This window comes from Mustela nigripes, chromosome 3, assembly GCF_022355385.1.
Source record: "Mustela nigripes isolate SB6536 chromosome 3, MUSNIG.SB6536, whole genome shotgun sequence".
Classification (NCBI taxonomy): Eukaryota; Metazoa; Chordata; class Mammalia; order Carnivora; family Mustelidae; genus Mustela; species Mustela nigripes.
In genome coordinates, this window is record NC_081559.1 from 69,424,246 (window position 1) to 69,442,307 (window position 18,062).

At 40.0% G+C, this 18,062-nt stretch overlaps 1 long non-coding RNA gene and 1 pseudogene across 3 annotated transcripts; one reads left to right on the plus strand and one right to left on the minus strand.

Moving 5' to 3' along the window:
- Nucleotides 1-244: 244 nt before the first annotated feature.
- On the plus strand, nt 245-4,136 carry LOC132013004 (uncharacterized). Of its 3 annotated transcripts, none has more exons than XR_009402837.1 (4): nt 245-597; nt 701-944; nt 1,183-1,524; nt 3,140-4,136. It is a non-coding gene; the product is annotated as an uncharacterized LOC132013004 (long non-coding RNA). The 3 variants fall into 3 exon arrangements; XR_009402836.1 differs by having other exon boundaries at nt 1,302-1,524; XR_009402838.1 differs by lacking the exon at nt 701-944.
- Nucleotides 4,137-16,394: 12,258 nt separating this feature from the next.
- LOC132014480 (heterogeneous nuclear ribonucleoprotein D-like) lies at nt 16,395-17,477 on the minus strand (annotated as a pseudogene).
- Between the last annotated feature and the right edge of the window lie 585 nt (nt 17,478-18,062).

Here is an 18,062-nt window from a genome sequence, read left to right on the forward strand (position 1 = left end):
TGTTATATTGGTGGAATACTTAAGAGCTTGAAATGAAGAGGTCCCAAATTTAGAGCTCCATTTTGAAATCCAAAGAAACTATTTGTATTAATCTCTTGGAATCAAAATTATGTCAAATTCAAGGTGTTTATGATATGATGCCACTTAATATCTCCACAGCATCTGTCCTTTGTAAAGCCTCTATTTTGCCTTGCCTCCAACTATTTTTTTCTTTCCTTTTTTTTTTTTTTTTTGGTCTGACAACTCCAGATATGTTTCTGTCATCTTAGTTTTTGTGCAAAGATACAAAAATGTATACTTTGAAAAATCACAGTAAGCTAAGGTTAAAGTTTCTAAAAAGCTGGAGAAAAAATGAGCAGAGAGGAACTATAGAAAAGTCATGCATTCTATTCCTGTTCTCACTTCACCTTTGTTCCCCATCTTTACTCTTAACTGCCTTCTTTTTTTCCCCTTGAAACTGACTACTTCTTTTTATTCTTCCGAGTGTATTATCTCAAGGCTAAAAAGATTTCTGTTTAGAAAGCGTGAAGATTTTTTTGTTTAAAGAAATGCTGAGTTTTGACGTTTAGGAGAATACGTGAAGATATACCTGGAAAGGTAAGTTAAGGTCAGCCTCTAGGAGGTTCTTTAGGTTAGACTTAGAGTTTGGGCCTTGCCTTATCCTCTGACCACAGTAAAACCATTAAATATGTTTTGACAGGAATGTGTCATAATGATTACATTGTTTTTGGATATGTAATCTGGAAGCTTTCCCAGGATAAGTTGAAAAAGAGACTGGAGGCAAGAAAAGCAGATGACTTTGGGAAGAACCTAGACACTAGGAAATGAAGACATAACACACTTTGGAGTGTTGATAATGAAAAAAGTGGAAATGGCATGAGAGACATTATAAAAGAAGAGCTGATGGGACTGGATTACTGATAGGGCCAAAGAAGATGAAGGAGGTAATGGACTAAAGTCCTTACTCCATTACAGTAAAGAGAGGGAATTGAACTAGACAGCCTCTAACAGCCTTCCTTGTTCTATAGTCCAATTATTTTCTATCATTCTATTAATTGAAGATGAAAGGAAGAAATATTTCAAATGAGAGAAGCAGTTACAAGAAAATAATGAATTTGATTTTAGGTCTAGAATCCAAAATCTTGAGAAGTTATCTAATTCAGTCTCTTTCTTTTTTTAAAGATTTTATTCATCCATCTGAGAGAGAGAGAGAGAGAGAATGAGCAGGGAATAGGAGCAGAGGGAGAGGGAGAACCAGACTCCCTGCTGAGCAGGGAGCCTGATGTGGGGCTCAATCTTAGGACCCCAGGATCATGATCTGAGCCAAAGGCAGAAGCTTAACCAACTGAGCCACCCAGGAGCCCCTCAGCCTCATTTCTTGAAGGAGTTGTCATCGTCCTCGCCATGTGTGGTCCTGGAGATTCAGCAGTTGATCTAAGAACACCCAACTAATTGGTGTAAAAGATTGGGAATATAAGTGCTCATTCTCCTGTGGATTAACTGCTCCTGAAGGTATCAGCACATGTAAGTAGAGATTTCTGATAGACACCTAGAAAGAAAACAGAAGCTTAAGAGAGAAAGAATACAGCTAAAGATGAGGTTGGAGATATCTGTATGGAGTGGATAAGTTTCCTGAGAAGAGTAGGTTTTGGGGGGAAATTATAGGAACAAAGTGTATACAGAGATGAAAGACCTCATTAAAAGGTCATTCTTAGGTAATTACTGGTGACTGCCTTAAGAAAACCATTTAATTTCACTATCATCTGCTAATCAGTCTGTGAAATGCTGATCTACATATATTATTAACTGAAAAAAGGGAAGAAAAGCTAAAAATTATTCAAACTAATGGAGAAAAACTATATATTAATCTTAACTTGTAAATGAACAGGACCTGGACCTTCATACACATTGATACCTTCATTTCCCTCAACTCCAGCTGGTAAAGATTGACAGGAGGAATAAACTAAGTGGTTTGTATAATGGCAAGGGTCGTGTAGGGTACATTCTTGAGGCAGTGGGATATGTTGTCGATTCCTGGTGAACTGTACTTTTTTTCCAATTTACATAGTTCTAATGTTTGGGGTTTTTTCTGATTATTAAAGTAATAAATAATTATAAAGTATTCAGGTAATAGAAAAAGGAGTGAAGAAAGTGAAAAGTCACAACACCTACAGATAACTTTGGTTAACATTCTACTATGTATGTATCTTTTTTCCATGCATACGTAGATTAAGAAAAATAGGATCATATAATACCTATGGTTTTTTATATGCATGGTTTTAATAATGTTTTAAATTTTAATTTTTTAAAGGATTTTATTTATATAATTGTCAGGGGGAGCAGCAGGCAGAAGGAAGAAGCAGGCTCCTCACTGAGCAACGAGCCAAATGTGGGACTCAGTCCCAGGACACCAGGATCATGACCTGAGCCAAAGGCAGATGCTTTAACCAACTGAGCCACCTAGGCATCCCTAATCTTTTAAACTTAATAACACGTAACTAACATTTTTAACCATACACATAGATCTATATAACTTTTAATACCTATCAAGTATTCCCTGTTGAAATTCTAAGCATGATTCTCCTTGAAAAAGTAGCATTCTGGGCCATCCAGAGAGTCTAATCAAAGATCAGCAAAGAGGAAGACACATATCTAATATTTCTTTAAAAATATTTAGTTTCTTGGGGCGCCTGGGTGACTCAGTGGGTTAAGCCGCTGCCTTCGGCTCAGGTCATGATCTCAGGGTCCTGGGATCGAGTCCCGCATCGGGCTCTCTGCTCAGCAGGGAGCCTGCTTCCTCTTCTCTCTCTCTCTCTCTGCCTGTGTCTCTGCCTACTTGTGATCTCTCTCTCTGTCAAATAAGTAAAAATCTTAAAAAATATATATATTTAGTTTCTTTAAAACTCCCCATCATGTTTCCAACAGCACCAGTTTCTCCTTAGGGGTACATATGATTCCAGAGAAGTTGACTCCACTTTGCCTTCAGAGGTGATGTAACTAACTTTGGCTATCCAATAAGTACATTCCCTCCCTTTGGCCCCAGTGATTCAGTCAGGGTGTGCACTGGCTCTAAAGTTGTTTGAAGCATGAGTCTTAGGACTTTTGCGAGAATGCTGATGTTCTCTTGCTTGCTGGACAGGGGAAGATGCTGGCAGCCATCTTGGGGCCATGAGAGGAGCCAGTCTTAGAATGATGCAGACACCACAGAAGCAGAGTGGAGAGAAGAAAGTAAATAGGTCCTTGATGACAAATTGAGTTATAAAATCAAGCTTCATCTGAAGCCATGACTGGCCTGAAGCCTGTGGACTTTTCATTCTCGTGAGCCAATCAGTTTTCTTTATTGTTTAAACAAGTTTGAATTGGGTTTTCTGTTACTTGAGATCAAATGTATAGAAAAAAATTCTAGAAGGAAATGCCAACAGCAAATATCCCTGAGTAGTAAAAATGCACATGATTTTTTCCTTTGAAGAATAGCTCCCAAAATTTCTACCCCCAAAAAGTACACTAATTTTTATCAAGCAAAAGCTTAAAATAAGTTATAAGGTATATATTGGTTATGTGGAAATGGTGAATAATGTCTAATTGCAAGTATTTTTCTAAAACAAATTTAAAAGTCACTACTGTATATTAAACTAGGTAGATATACAAAATCCACCGATGAAATAGAACAATTTAAGAGCATCGATACCATGCAATGTATGAATTTATACAAGGCTAAGGCTAATTTTTTACAAGGTTGATCTTTGTATCCTTAGTTGTTCTATAAATGGCTTTTGAATGATTGATTAAAATAACTGCCTACTAGCTATCAGTATGTTGAAACATATTTGTTCAATGGGATCTATTTGATATAAGCAACTGTGGGATAGCTTTTTCAGAGTAGCTGGATTTCTTATTTTTTTCCAACTTTTCACTTGGCCTGGGTTTATAGCCTTGCTTAAATATTCTCCTGGGGTGACTGGGTGGCTCAGTCAGTTAAGTGTCTGCCTTCAGCTCAGGTCATGATCCCAGGGCCCTGGGATTGAATCCCACGTTGGGCTCCTTGCTTGGCAGGGAACCTGCTTCTCCCACTCCCTCTGCCTGCATGCCACTCCCCCTGCTTGTGCTCTCTCCCTCTCTCTCATTATCCCTTTCTCTGTGTCAAATAAATAAATAAATAAAATCTTTAAAACTAACTAGCTAAATAAATAAATAAATATTGTCCCAAATTGTGGTTTTTTTTTTTTTTTTGGTTACTTTAAATGCTGTAATTAAATAATTGCATTTCTAGTCCCTGAAGATAAAGCCCTAAAAATTACCTTTTAATATAAATATAAAATATATATATATATGGATGTGTGTTTGTGTTTTTGTAAATAATTACTACCCCTCTTTCAATCTGCTATTAAAATATTCTTATAGAGTTTCATTATTATAAGGCAGCTAGTTGGTGAACACATGGAGAGGCTAAAAGAGCGGCATTCCCAGAGAGGGCATGGCAGATTGGCACCTCTTCCCACATACCTTGTCCTCTATATCTCTTCCATCTGGATGTTCATCTGTATCCTTTATCATATCCTTTTATAATAAACTGGTAAATGCAAAAATTAATATGTATATTTCTACAAAGAGGTGAAGGAAAGTGGAATCTGAAGATCTCCCCGTGTTATTGATCTTATTGCACTTTGGTAAGGCTCAAATGTGGCTAAATAGGCAGAAGCTTTTATCTGGGCAAGCATTTAAGAAGTTAAGTAGAAAAACAATGAAACCAGAGTTATTAGATTATGAAACTGAAAGTTAAACGACTTGGGTAAGATACGGTACAGAAATCATACAGTAGAAGCATGATGGCCTCGGGGACCCATCTAATTTATTTCAGGACTTAGCTTCTAGATATTTATGGTTTTATTTTGACCACATTTATTTTTGAAAGGGGTTAAAGATCAGAAACATGAACATGAAAGACAAAAACAAAACAAAACAAAACCATACTCCTGGTTTTACTGCTAGTTTGCGCACTTAAAAATGTGCTCACAGACAAAATTTATTTTATAGGCTATTCTTAAAGAAAGGCTCATAAATGTGTAAGCACTTTGTAATTTAAGTAATCTCTAAGATGAAGAACTATGAAACTGGTCAATGTTGTAAAGTTCTATAAAGAGGAAGTGGAAAGAACTTCAGATTTAAGTTTGACTTTGGAGTAAGAAGTTCTTTGGCTGAATCTAGTTAATACAGGGGTAGAATTTTTGAGTAAATAGCTAGCTCAAAAGAATTCTAACACATCCTCAGCAAACAAATAAGCACAAATTACAGAAGCATTCTTCCAGTGGAGTATGTATGTCAGGAGTTCTAGTTCCCTTCCCTTTTTGGATGGGTGGGTACTCTATCTGTACTGATTTCCCTAGTATCCTCAGTGCCTGGAACAGTGCTTGGCATGCAGTAGGCACTTGATACTTGTTGACCTGCCAACTCTTGGAATGCCAGATAAGCAAGTTTGTAAAGGTTCTGTAGTTAGAGAATCACTTAGAAAGGAAATACCTGGGGGCGCCTGGGTGGCTCAGTGGGTTGGAGCCTCTGCCTTCGGCTCGGGTCGTGATTTCAGGGTCCTGGGATCAAGCCCCATGTCGGGCTCTCTGCTCAGTGGGGAGCCTGCTTCCCTCCTCTCTCTGCCTGCCTCTCTGCCTACTTGTGATTTCTCTCTGTCAAATAAATAAATAAATTCTTTAAAAAAAAAAAAAAAGAAAGGAAAGGAAATACCTGCTCTTATTGTACTTCTTCCAACTATCAACCAAAATAACTGACAAAGAGAAGGATCAGAACTCAAGTCTGTGTGGCAGCAGAGGAACCAGATCATTTTTGTGACTGACAGTGGCTGAAACACGATCCGTCAGGGGAGTATCATCTTTGGTTATGATATAGATTAAATATGATAAATAGTGTCCCAGTATTTAATTCCACAAGTATTTAAATGTCCCAAGAATTCCAAAACTTATTTAGGAACCAAGTTGAAAGAGGCCTGGGCACTAAATTTGGGGATGGTTGTTCTTGGAGAATAAAGTTGGTAAAAGTAAGCTTCTTATGCAGTTATTACTTTTGCTATCCAGGCTTCTATAGCTAACAGTATGATTAACTGTATCCACAAACCTGGCTTCTTTGTTTTAATGGCCTAACTCAAACCCACATTACCTGTGTTTATTATCCTCAAATATTTTAGAAACAAGATGTTTATAATAGTGTTAAAATTTGATAAAATTCCTAGAAGGTTCTTAGAAATTTCATTTCATATGTTGCCTCAGTTTTTTTTTTCTTTAAACATAACGGTCTTTGTCAAACCAAGAACTAATATTAAGAGTTCAAACCCAATATTTGCCGTAGTGAATGGAACTGTTTATTATAGAGGCAAAAGATTATCCCTGAGGGCAATTGAAACAGTTTTTAGAAATCTTCAAACTACATGTAATGATATCAGTGAAGAAGCATGTCCCTGAATACCTCTTTTTGACCACTGTAATCTTGCTTAGCCAACCATCTGTGTCAAAAATTATAGAGTACAATATGCCCCAAATTCCTGTGCTAACTCTAGAAGGTGGTAAGCAGGAAAGGAAGATGACCTCTGTTACAGGGTGTTTAACTTATGTGGAGGTTGAAGAAGAAAGAGCCTTCATGGGAGTAGCTAGACATTTCAAAAAATGTAGCATATTAGTGGAAGTAATTCCAAATAACCTGAGGAAGAGAAATTTATCTCCTTCACTCCTGGAAAAAGAAATAAGAGAACTTCTGTATCCGTCCCACTGAGATTAGGCAACCAGTAGGGAAGCTGTTGGGAAGGAGACAGCTGGTGCAGAGATTATGCTACAGGTAATATTCTATAAAAGGAGGAAGAGAGGAGGACTAGCCTTTAGAAGCTTCCTCCCATCTGACAAGAGTTGATCCATTGTTTCCTCTTTTAGGCCTCAATCTTGATGTGCTTCCCATCACTCTGTCATTTTTCCTCTTTCTCAGTATTTTCTCATCTTCTCAGTCTTCCCATTTCATTATTAAAAGCCAGAGAGTTGGTGATATCTGGCTACCTGCTTGCTGTATACATTATTTGTTAATATGATTTGCATGTAAGTATGGGTTACTGATTGAGGACATGGAGAGTGAAGTGAGCAACTAGTTGGAAGAACATAAGAGCAGGGATCAGTCGTAAGGATTGAGGTACAGAGTAGTAAAAAACAAAATGCTTAGTCATAGTCAGGAGTCCAAAGGTCTGTAGGAGTAAGTCTCAATCAGGGCTTTACACCAGAATCACTTGGGGAATATAAATTTTAAAAATGTAGATGCCAGGACTGCAGCCAGACTTACTAATCAACATCACTGTGATCAGGTCCAAGATGTGAAATTTTTTTTTTCTAGATTCTGTAGATGATTCTAATGCCAATTACTATTTAAGAGCTACTCATTTAGGGAATAAACTAAACCTGTTTATAAACTAAACATAAACCTGTTTCAAGGGCAGGCAAGAATATTTGAGAGGAGAGCAGATTTTTCTAGAGTCTCAGTGCTCTATCAGAAGTGTGTTCTCGTGATAGGAAAAAGGGCACATTGAATCTGGCCACTTCCTTCAGAAATCCATTGTGATAGCTGTTTTCCTATCAGGACATCGGTCCTTATGTGACCCCCCCCCTCTTTTTTTTTGTCCTTTGTAGAGAAAAGCAAAACAGCAAAACTGATCATTGTCTTCGTGTCTTGTGTATACACACCATTTCTTCACCATAGTGCCATTATCAAATCCCGGTCAGAAAGTTGGTAGTGAAAATGGATGATTTCATGGCATGCTCAGTATTGAAGCCAATACATTTACTGTGGTGGTGGGTAATGTAGCAATTCCAGTGCAGTCATTTCATAGTCTCTGGAAGCTTCAGTTTTGGAGAAACAATCATAATTTCTCTTATCTTTCTGCAGAGATGTTATTTTCTAAAATATGGGTCTTTACTAATCTTTTCCTTTATAGTTTGCATGTCTTACTTAAAAAAAATCCTCCCTTGCATCAAGGCTGTATGATATTCATCTACATTTTCTTCTAAAAGTCTTTTAAAGTTGCTATTTGTACCATTTTTCTTTGTCTTTTTTTTTTTTTTTTTTAAGATTTTACTTATTTATTTGACAGAGAGAGAGAGCACATGTGCATACCCACAAGTTGGGGAAGGGGCAGAGGGAGAGGGAGAAGCAGACTTCCCACTGAGGGCAGAACCAGATGTAGGTCAGGAGGGCCTTGCAGAAACCTATGTGGGGAGGTTGGTGGGGGAAGGAGGCGGGGCCCACGCTAAACACAGGGCCAATACTAGGCAGAGCCCCAGAGGCTCTGCTCATGACCTGAGCCAAAGTCAGAGGCTTAACCCACTGAGCTACCCCCATGTACACTTTGTACCATTTTTCTAAATTCTCATGTATTATTAAAGCCCCACTCTAGATCCAAGGTGTAGAAAGTTCCTGCCCATTACGGTGAAGAATACTTCTGTAGCTCCTGCTGTAGGATCTAGATCAAAAAACCCTCAAGGGAGAGTAAAGTGAAATAGGAATGTACTAAGAGATAAAAATCTGTAGATAGCCGAGCAGTATCAGCTCATGGAAATGTAAGTGATCTTAGAGTCAATGTATTCTAGAGATAGAAGAGGTGAGGCCTTGAGTATGTGAATGCAGGATGTGTGAAGTAATGGCCGCTAATCATGCTATGTATATATTTATCACATGTTTGTCAGATGTCTAGCTGGGATATACTTATCATCTGTTTGTCAAACATCTGGCATGGCCTTTAGGATGCCCTTGAGCAAAAGTCACTTTATAGTTCCCTGTTAGCTCTGTTATAAAAACAACTATCTAGAAGAAAGTAAACTTTTGATTAAATTCCTAGAAGGTATTCCACATCTGAACCCTGCTCTGGCCTCCCATACCCACCTACTTCCTCAGGGCCTTGAATCAACTTCAGAACTGGTTGTTGGAATTTGGGCTCCAACTCCTGTAGCCCTCTGTGAACGTCTATTACCTACTTATTTGCATCAGATACCCGCCATGCCCACCCGTGATTGATTTGGCTTACTTGTACACTCTGCTCTATCTAATCAAAATGTAGGATCCTTAATACTATTTCAAGCTGGTGAGAATAAACTTCCAACCATAACTTTCCAACTGCTATCTGTTGGAGACTTTTACTTGCACGGGCAAATCCAAACCTTCTGGATATGTTCCATATTCTAAAAGGGTTTAATTGGCAATCATTCCAGCAAAGGAGGAATTTCTGTTGATATAAAATACAGCTGACCCTTGAGCAACATGGATTTCAACTATGGGGGTCCACTTCTATGCAGATTTTTTTGGTAAATATAGTACAGTACTGTAAATGTATTTTATGATTTTCTTAATAACATTTTCTTTTCTCTAGCTTGCTTTATTATAAGAATACAGTTTATAATACATGTAATATCCAAAATGTGCATTATTGACTGTTTATATTATCAGTAAGGCTTCCAGCCAGCAGTAGGCTATAGTAGTTAACTTTTAAGGGAGTCAAAAGTTATGCACAGATTTTCAACTATGTGAGGGGTTGGCACCCCTGAACCCCATGTTGTTCAAGGGTCATTTGTACTCTGTTTTTGAAGGTGTGACCTGGGTGTTAGGCTACCATTGACTGAAAAGCAGCACCCTGTATAAAAACCTGTTTTCCTCCCGCCAAGTCAATCAGATAGTTGGGTGGGGTCTGAGGGATGATTCCACATCTCACCAGTAGCAGCTCTCCCTACCATCTCTGAGGAGTGTTACTGCTGGCACTGTAACCTTGCCCAGGATAGGAGGGACCTATGCATGGGAGGGAGAACCCACAGGATAGGTTCAGCTGTCTTGGCTGGCTAAGCAGATGGCTCTTTCCTTTCTCACTACTTTGCAGACTCTTCCCCAACTCTGCCTTCTCAGTAGAAAGGCACAGCCTGACATTCTTTCATTTCTGCCACTTTCCAATTCTGTCTGCCTGGGTAGCCCCCAAGATTGAGGCCTTGCCATCTGGGATCCCCCCAAATACCCTTCTCTCCTAAAATCACTGCCTGTGGGCTCTCAGCTGTGCCATGCTGTAAAGCCACCATTTGTTCACATTCTACACAGCAGCAGGGGTGGTGCCTGGGGAGCTCGTAGGCCACATAGATCTCATCTGTCACCAAAGTCCCTACAGAAGCCAGTGAGCTTAACTTCAAGAATCGTATGCCAGGAGTTCATTTCCACTTTCTCCACAGACCCAGGTTAGCTATGACCATAGTGTTCCCTCTCTGCTGATAAGCCTCACTGCTGATAAGTGAGGCTGATAAGCCTCTCTGCTGACCAACCCTTGAGTTACAGTTTCTCTGTAAGCCCCCAAATGTGATGTAGTCGCTTAGAGTTTGAGTCCTATCCTGGGCCTACAGACCTTATCACTTAGTAGTGGCACGATCATACCATTGGGGCACCCTCAATAGCTCTCCCCATCCTCTGCCAGAAGTCAGGATGTGCCCATGACCCAGGTGAGCCTTAGTGTGAGTGAACTTTCTGCCTCCTCAGAAATTCCCCAGCTCTAGGAGAGAGGCATTCACTGAGGTTCCCTAGATGGCTATTCTTCTTGCAAGGAAATTCACCCTGGTGGGCTTTTGGGGTCTGAAACCATCAGGGACAATATGCATGTTATTCATGTTATATTTTCTCTTGTTGCTATAACAAATCACCATGCACTTTGTGGTTTAAAATGATACAGACTTATTATCTTACAGTTCCAGAGATCTGAAGTTCAAAATCCTGCTCCTTGGGCTAAAGTCAAGGTGTCAGGGGGGCTGGTTTCTTCTGGAGGCTCTCTGGAAGAATCCGTTCTTGCCTTTCCAGCTTCTAGAGGCTTCCCACATTCCTTAACTTGTGACCCCTTTTCTCCACTTCAAAACCAGGAATGTTGCACCTCCCTGACCTTTCTTCCATAGTCACATTCTCCTTCTGACCACAATCTAGGAAGGTACTTCACTCTTAAGGATTCATATGAATAGATTGGATCCACCTGGGTAATCCAGAATAACCTCTCCATCTCAACATCCTTCACTTAATCAAACATTTGCTTTGTGGACTTTTCCCCTTTGGTTATGTAAGATAACATGTTCACAGGTTCTGGGAATAGAGCATGGACATACATTTTTTCATAGGAACACTAACCTACAGATTATCCACAAACTGAATTAATACCATCTGTAAGAGCATAATTACCCCAATGTATGTCTTTCCCACTAGACAATGAGCCCCTATTTTTGGTTGCTAACATTTAGCTCAGTGCCCTGTATACAATCAGTGTTCAACAAGGTTTGTTTATAAGAAACCTAGAGAGAGAAAGAGAAAGAGAAAGAGATACACAGACACAGAAAGTATACTTCAAATAACCTATTGTGGGATGCCTGGGTGGCTCAGTTGGTTAAGTGTCTGCCTTCAGCTCAGGTCATGATCCCAGAGTCCCGGGATCGAATCCTACGTTGGCCTCCTTGCTCAGCAGGGTAACTGCTCTTCCCTCTGCCTGCCACTCCCCTGCTGCATTCTCTCTTTCCAACAAAGCAACCTATTGTTTTATTTAGAGAGATTATTTCTGTTCACATTACTGGTCACTTTTTATGCCCATAGGGGCCAGCCACTTACCAGGATCACTGGGGTGGGCCTGTCATCTGAGTCTGCAGGTGCTGATCCAGAACTGGAATGGAGCAGGAGCCTGGTTTCATGGAGCCAGCCTGGTACTAGGGTTGCAGGAGTCATTCTGTCACCTGAGGCCTTGATGACCAGCCTGGAGTTTAGTTGTGCAGGTCCAGACTGCTGCTGATACAGACCATGAGCCTGGATCTTTGGAGCCAACTTTAAGACTAGGACCCTGGAGGCTGGCCTGATGATGGGGTAGGCTAGGAGCCTGGGTCTGTGGCAGGCTGTCTAGATCCCCAGGAGCCTGCATGACACTGGGGTTGGCAAGGGGCCTGGGGCCACAGGAGCTGGCCTGATGCTGGGGTGGGCTGAAAGCCTCGGTTTGTGGTACTCATCCTAGTACTGGGCCCAGCAAAGGGCCTGGATTTGTGGGTGCCCACCCAGAGCCTGGGTTCATGGGAACTATTGGGGAGCCAGGGGCCACAGGAACTACCCAGAGCCATGGACAGTGGCTAGTACTAGGATGTGCCAAGAGTCTGGGTTATCAGGATCCTTCCAGGAATCTAGGGCCATGGGAGACTTCTGGGGCCACTAGAGCTGGGTAGCACCCAGGTGAGCTAGAGGCCTGGGTTTGTAGAATCCCCTGTGGAAGTCTAGAGCCAAGGGAGTCCCCTGGGGCCATGGGAGCCTAAAGGCACTGTAGTAATCTGGGGACTTGGGTTTGTGGGAGCCTATAGAGAGCTACCTAAGGCTGCAGAAGTTTGCTGGGGCTGGGCCTCAGTGAAATTGTGTAGTCACTTTACTTGTCTTTTGCTATGGAGAGGGTCTGTCTCTTGGCATAGGCTGTCCAGGCTTAGAGGATGGGTGATGGAAACAACATAAATCTATTTTCTATCATCCTCAGTACATCTTTTCATACTTCTGTGCTTCACCCAGATTCTGTATTCTATCACCTGGAATCCTCGGCTCTTGCGAAGGTATTTTCATACATGAGCACCTGTCCAGATTGATGCTTTTAGGAGGAAATGAGTACTAGAAATTTCTATATTTGCTGCCATCATGCCCCTCCTGGGTCATGTTTTTAGATCCACTCTGACAATCTCTGTCTTTTACTTGTGCATTCAGACTGTTGACATTCAAAGTGATTATTGGTATAGTTGGATTAATAGCTACCACATTTGTTACTATTTTCTATTTTCTATTTGTTGCCCCTTTTCTGCCTTTTGTGGCTTTAACTGCCTGGTTTATGATTCCATAAAGTGTGTATACTTTATCATAACAAAATAATACAAATTTCTTCCTCCTGTCCCTTGTATCTTTCTTGCCATTCATTTTACTTATATGTAAGTATACGTATACAAGCATATATGTTGAATCCAGTGTTGTTGTTGTTGTTATTATTTTTTAAGATTTTATTTATTTTTGAGAGAGAGAACACATGAGCAGTGGGGAAAGGCAGAGGGAGAAGCAGACTCCTCACTGAGCAGGGAGTGTGATGTGGGGCTCAATCCCAGGACCTTGGGATCATGACCTGAGCCAAAGGCAGACACTTAACCGACTGAGCCACCCCGGTGCCCCTCCAGTGTTGTTATTATTGTGAACAAACTTATCCGTTAAAACAGTGAGAAGAAAGATAAAAAATTTTATTTTTCCTTCACTTACTTCTCCAGTGCTCTTCCTTTCTTTATATAGAGACAACTGTCCAACATATATTATTTTCCTTCTCTCTAAAGAACCTCTTTTAAATTTTCTTGCAAGGCAGTTCTACTGGCAATGAATTCCTTAAATTTTTGTTTGTTTGAGAAAGTCTTTATTTCTTCATTATTGAAGAATAATTTCATAGACTACAGAATTTTAATTTGGTAAAATTTTCCCATCAATGCTTTAAACATTTCACTCCACTTTCTCCTTACATTCATGGTTTCTGAGAAGTCAGATATCATTCTTATCTTTGCTCCTCTGTGGGTAACATATTCTTATCCTCTGGCTTCTTTCAGGATTTTCTGTAGTTTGAAAATGATATAACTAGGTGTAGTTTTTTGGGAGGAATTTATCCTGTTTGGTAATCTCTGAGCATCCTGGATCTGTGAATTGGTGTCTGACGTTAATTTGGGGCAAGTTCTTAGTCATTATAGTTTCAAATATTTCTTCTGTTCATTTCTTCTAGTGTTCCCATTATGCATATGTTACATCTTTTGTGCCCAGTTCTTGGATATTTTGTTCTTTTTATTTTTTGTTCAGTCTTTTTTCTCTTTGCTTTTTCAGTTTTGGAGGTTTCTATTGAAATATCTTTAAACTCAGAGATTCTCTTTTCAGCTGTGGCCAGTCTACTAATAAGTCGAACAAAGGCATTATTCATTTTTGTTACAGTGTTTTTTATCTCTAGCATTTCTTTTTGGTGCTTTCCTGGAATTTCCATCTCTCTGCTTATATTGCCCATCTGTTCTTGCATGCTGTCTACTTATCAGAGCCCTTAGCATATTAATGATAGCTATTTTAAATTCCTGATCTGATCATTCCAACATCCCTTCTCTATCTGAGCCTGGTTCTGAGGCTCTCTCTATCTCTTTCACTTATGTTTTTTGCTTTTTAGTATACCTTGTGATTTTTTTTCTTGGCAGCTGGACATGATGTACAAGGTAAAAGGCACTGCTATAAATATCTATAGACCTTTCATAATATGATGATAAGGTAAAGGGGAAGGAAAGTGTTTTATAATCCTATGATCTAGTCTCTTTTAGTATCCCTGTGCCTTTGGACTGTGAGCCTCAAACGTGCTTTTCAGTCCTCTTTCCTCCATACCCTTAACTGAAACAGGATGGCTAGAGGGGGCTGGAGGTGGGTCTTTCCCCTCCCCCAGGCTAGCAAGTTAGGCTCTGATAAAACCACAGCAGGTGAGGCTGTGATTCAATAGTACCTTGTAAAGACAGACCTTGCTAAGAACAGAATGCTCTAGTATATTTCCATGTGGTTCCTTTTTCCCTTCCTCAGCCAACAACATGGTAGAGAAGGAGGGATATTGATTTTTCTCTGATATTCACTGTGAGAATGTGATAGAGATCCAGGAGTTAAATCTAAGAAATGTGTGGGAGCCTCCAATGACTGGGTCTCCCTTGAGTTTTTAACTCTCAGAGTTATCTACATTGAGTGCTCAGCAATTCATTAATTATAGTTCAGGTTTCCCTACCCTGCTATTGGTTTCCTCAGAGTTTGTTACTCCAGTAAGTTGTGATTCTCTGTATTCACTGTTGATATCTCCAATTTGGGGAGCAACATTTTGCCCTGTGACCTCAGTTCTCTTTTGGATCTAAGAGTTGTTGATTTTTCAGTTTGTTCTTTTTTTTTTTTTTTTTTTTTTTAATTTGTTAACTTGGAGTAACAACTTTCAGCTGCTGCTTCTTCTTCTTCTTCTTCTTCTTCTTCTTCTTCTTCTTCTTCTTTTTAGGATTTTATTTATTTGAGAAAGAGAGAGCATGGGTGAGCAGGGCGGGGAGGCAGAGGGAAAGAGAGAAGCAAGCTCCTTGATGAGTAGGGAGCCAGATATGGGACTTGACCCAGGACCCTGAGAGCATAACCTGTGCCTAAGGCAGATACTTAACCAACTGAACCACCCAGGTGCCCCAACTTTCAGCCTCTTAAAAGGTGTACTGGAAACCCAGAAGTGTTTTATTTATTTACCTTTTCATTACTGAAATATGAAGACTCAGTGATTCTGTGTGGATTGTTGCTGAGCCTCTTTCTTCTAGTGGTTCCCTCGGTTTGCCTTGTTTACTCTATTGGGGCTTACAGGAGTTATATGTCAATGGACTACATGTTCTCTTGACAGATGTGCCCTAGTATGTATGAAAGGTATGACAGTATGAATAAGTGGAATGGCTTGATCAGTTCTATCCTTTCTAATGAGAGTTTCCCAATCTGTCATTCAGTCACCCTACCCTTCTTGCCTTTGGTTCTTAATCTGACCACTCTTTCATTCCAAGATACAACCCCAAATTTCCCATTGATTTATCCAATTTTTATGGATTTTTTTTGCTTTTCACAATATTTGTAGTTTTACACACTGTTTTATGGACCCTGATTGTACCTTTTGCGGTGAGCACTTTGTAGGTTTTAAATAGTTGTTGTTTTACATCTTCTGTTTTTAGGATGATATCATCTGTTGGGACTAGGGTTAGGCTGAGGATTCAAATAAATATCTCTTTAACTTTTAGCCTTATGTTTTACATGTCTTTTCTTGTGAGTGGGCTCAAACTCCTCACTTCCTCTATTCCTTAATTTTTTTCCCTTAGCCTTTTATTCTGTGTGGGAATTCTAGTTCAATCAATATACTTTAGCCTCACATATTTTTTTCCACATAAGGAAGCATTTATTTGATGTTTAACATGAAGTCATGTTATACAAATAAATACTATGTTTTTACAAATGAAATTTGTAAACAAATCTACATCAAATCATCACACAGCAGAAGGCAAAGTAAAAACAGAGAAGACTAATTGGTGGCCATATACAGTTGGACACAGTTGTGTCTTGTTCACTAGAAAGTCTTTTACAAAATAATCATCTTAGATCAACAGAAGACCAATCTTCAGTGTCATCCTGCGAGATGGGTTACTTTAGCAGTCTCCTCCACAGGACAGCATTTTCTGGTGTATGCCTTCTGCTCTGCCTGCAACATGTGACTCCCAGACATAGATGTGGTCAGGGTGACACACTGCCTGCAGTAAAGTTCCACTGTTTTCACCAACATCCTCCTATGGTTGGCACTTATTTTGGTGACTGCCAACCCCTCGAGAGGCCTTGCCATAAGTGCTCTGTGGTCTGTGGTCTGCATATCCCTGTCCACATCCATAGTTCCCATAGTTATACCCATTATAATCATAGCCGTGATAGTCCCTATAGCTTTGATCCCCACCATAGGCACTGTTGTAATTTCCATATTCTTGATCATAATAGTTATTAGATCCTTGGTTCCAGTTTTGGTCCTGATTTCGTCCACAACCCCTACTACCATCTGGTCCACCAGCTGTGGCACCTCTTCCTCCTTTTTGTTGTTGCTTTTGCTGCCTATATACCTCTTTGTGTTGTGCAACTTGGTTTCACACTTCCCAGAACCAATTTGGTGATAATCTGCACTCTAACAATTTCTTTACTGGCTCTTCATCTGTTTAGTGATGAAACAAAATCCTCTTCTTTCCTTTTTCTTTCTTTCTTTCTTTCTTTTTTTTTTTTTTTTTTTTTTTTTGTATCATGGAAAGTTCAATATTTTCAATCTCCTGAAAAGGCTCCAAAATATTCTTTAATTTGTTCTTCAGAGGTATTTGGGCTCAAAATCCACTCATAAAACCCTTTTTGGGGGTTCTTTTCCTTTTAAAGCTTTGGCCCTTTTAGGGTCTATCAATTTGCCATCCAGTCTGTGTTCTTTCTTTCTTTCTTTTTTTTTTTTAAAGATTTTATTTTATTAATTTGACAGAGAGAAATCACAAGTAGACAGAGAGGCAGCCAGAGAAAGAGAGAGAGAGAGGGAAGCAGGCTCCCCGCTGAGCAGAGAGCCCGACGCGGGACTCAATCCCAGGACCCTGAGATCATGACCCGAGCTGAAGGCAGCGGCCTAACCCACTGAGCCACCCAGGCGCCCAGTCTGTGTTCTTTCAATTCCAAAACCCATCATCCTGCTGACTTTTGCCTGCATTGATCTTGGATCCCTCTGTGAATTCCTCTATGTTGCTATACTTGTTTGTGTCTGTGGTGGCAGAGTTATAAATGGGAGGGTGGGAGTGGGGTGTGAGAGGCTTTTGGAGTGCAATCCAGTCCTGGCAGCAGTGGTGGTAGAGCATTGTGTGGATCTGGATTTAAATGTGAGCAAATGAGCTAGCCTCTCATATTCTCTTTTTTCAATGACCTTCTCACTGCCACCTTGTACCTTACCACTTCATGCTTAGTCTTCCATCTAATCTAACTCCTTTCAGTATCTCCCCATCCATATTCTTCTTCTGTGACAGTGGAATACTTTTTTTTTTTTTTCTTAGTAAGGCTCCAGGCTGGGTGTGGAGCACAGCATGGGGCTTGAACTCCTGACCCTGAGAGCAAGACCAGAGCTGAGACCAAGAGTCAGATGCTTAACCTACTGAGCCACCCAGGCATTCCTACTTTTAATCTCAAGCAACAGAAAATTCAAGACAGATTTAAGCAATGAAGTGATGTATTGGCTAATAAAACTAAAAAGACAAGGTGGGAGTCCAACCATGTCATCAAAGACCTGGTTTCTTTACCTTTCTCTGTTCTGCCTTCAGTTTTGTTAGCATGGCTTCAAACTTGGTTTTTCTTAAAAAGCCAAGCAAAACAAAAAAAAACCCAAACAAATCAAATCCAGAAATCCAAGTATTATGTTTCTATACTACCCTTCCCAGAAAGGAAGAGAG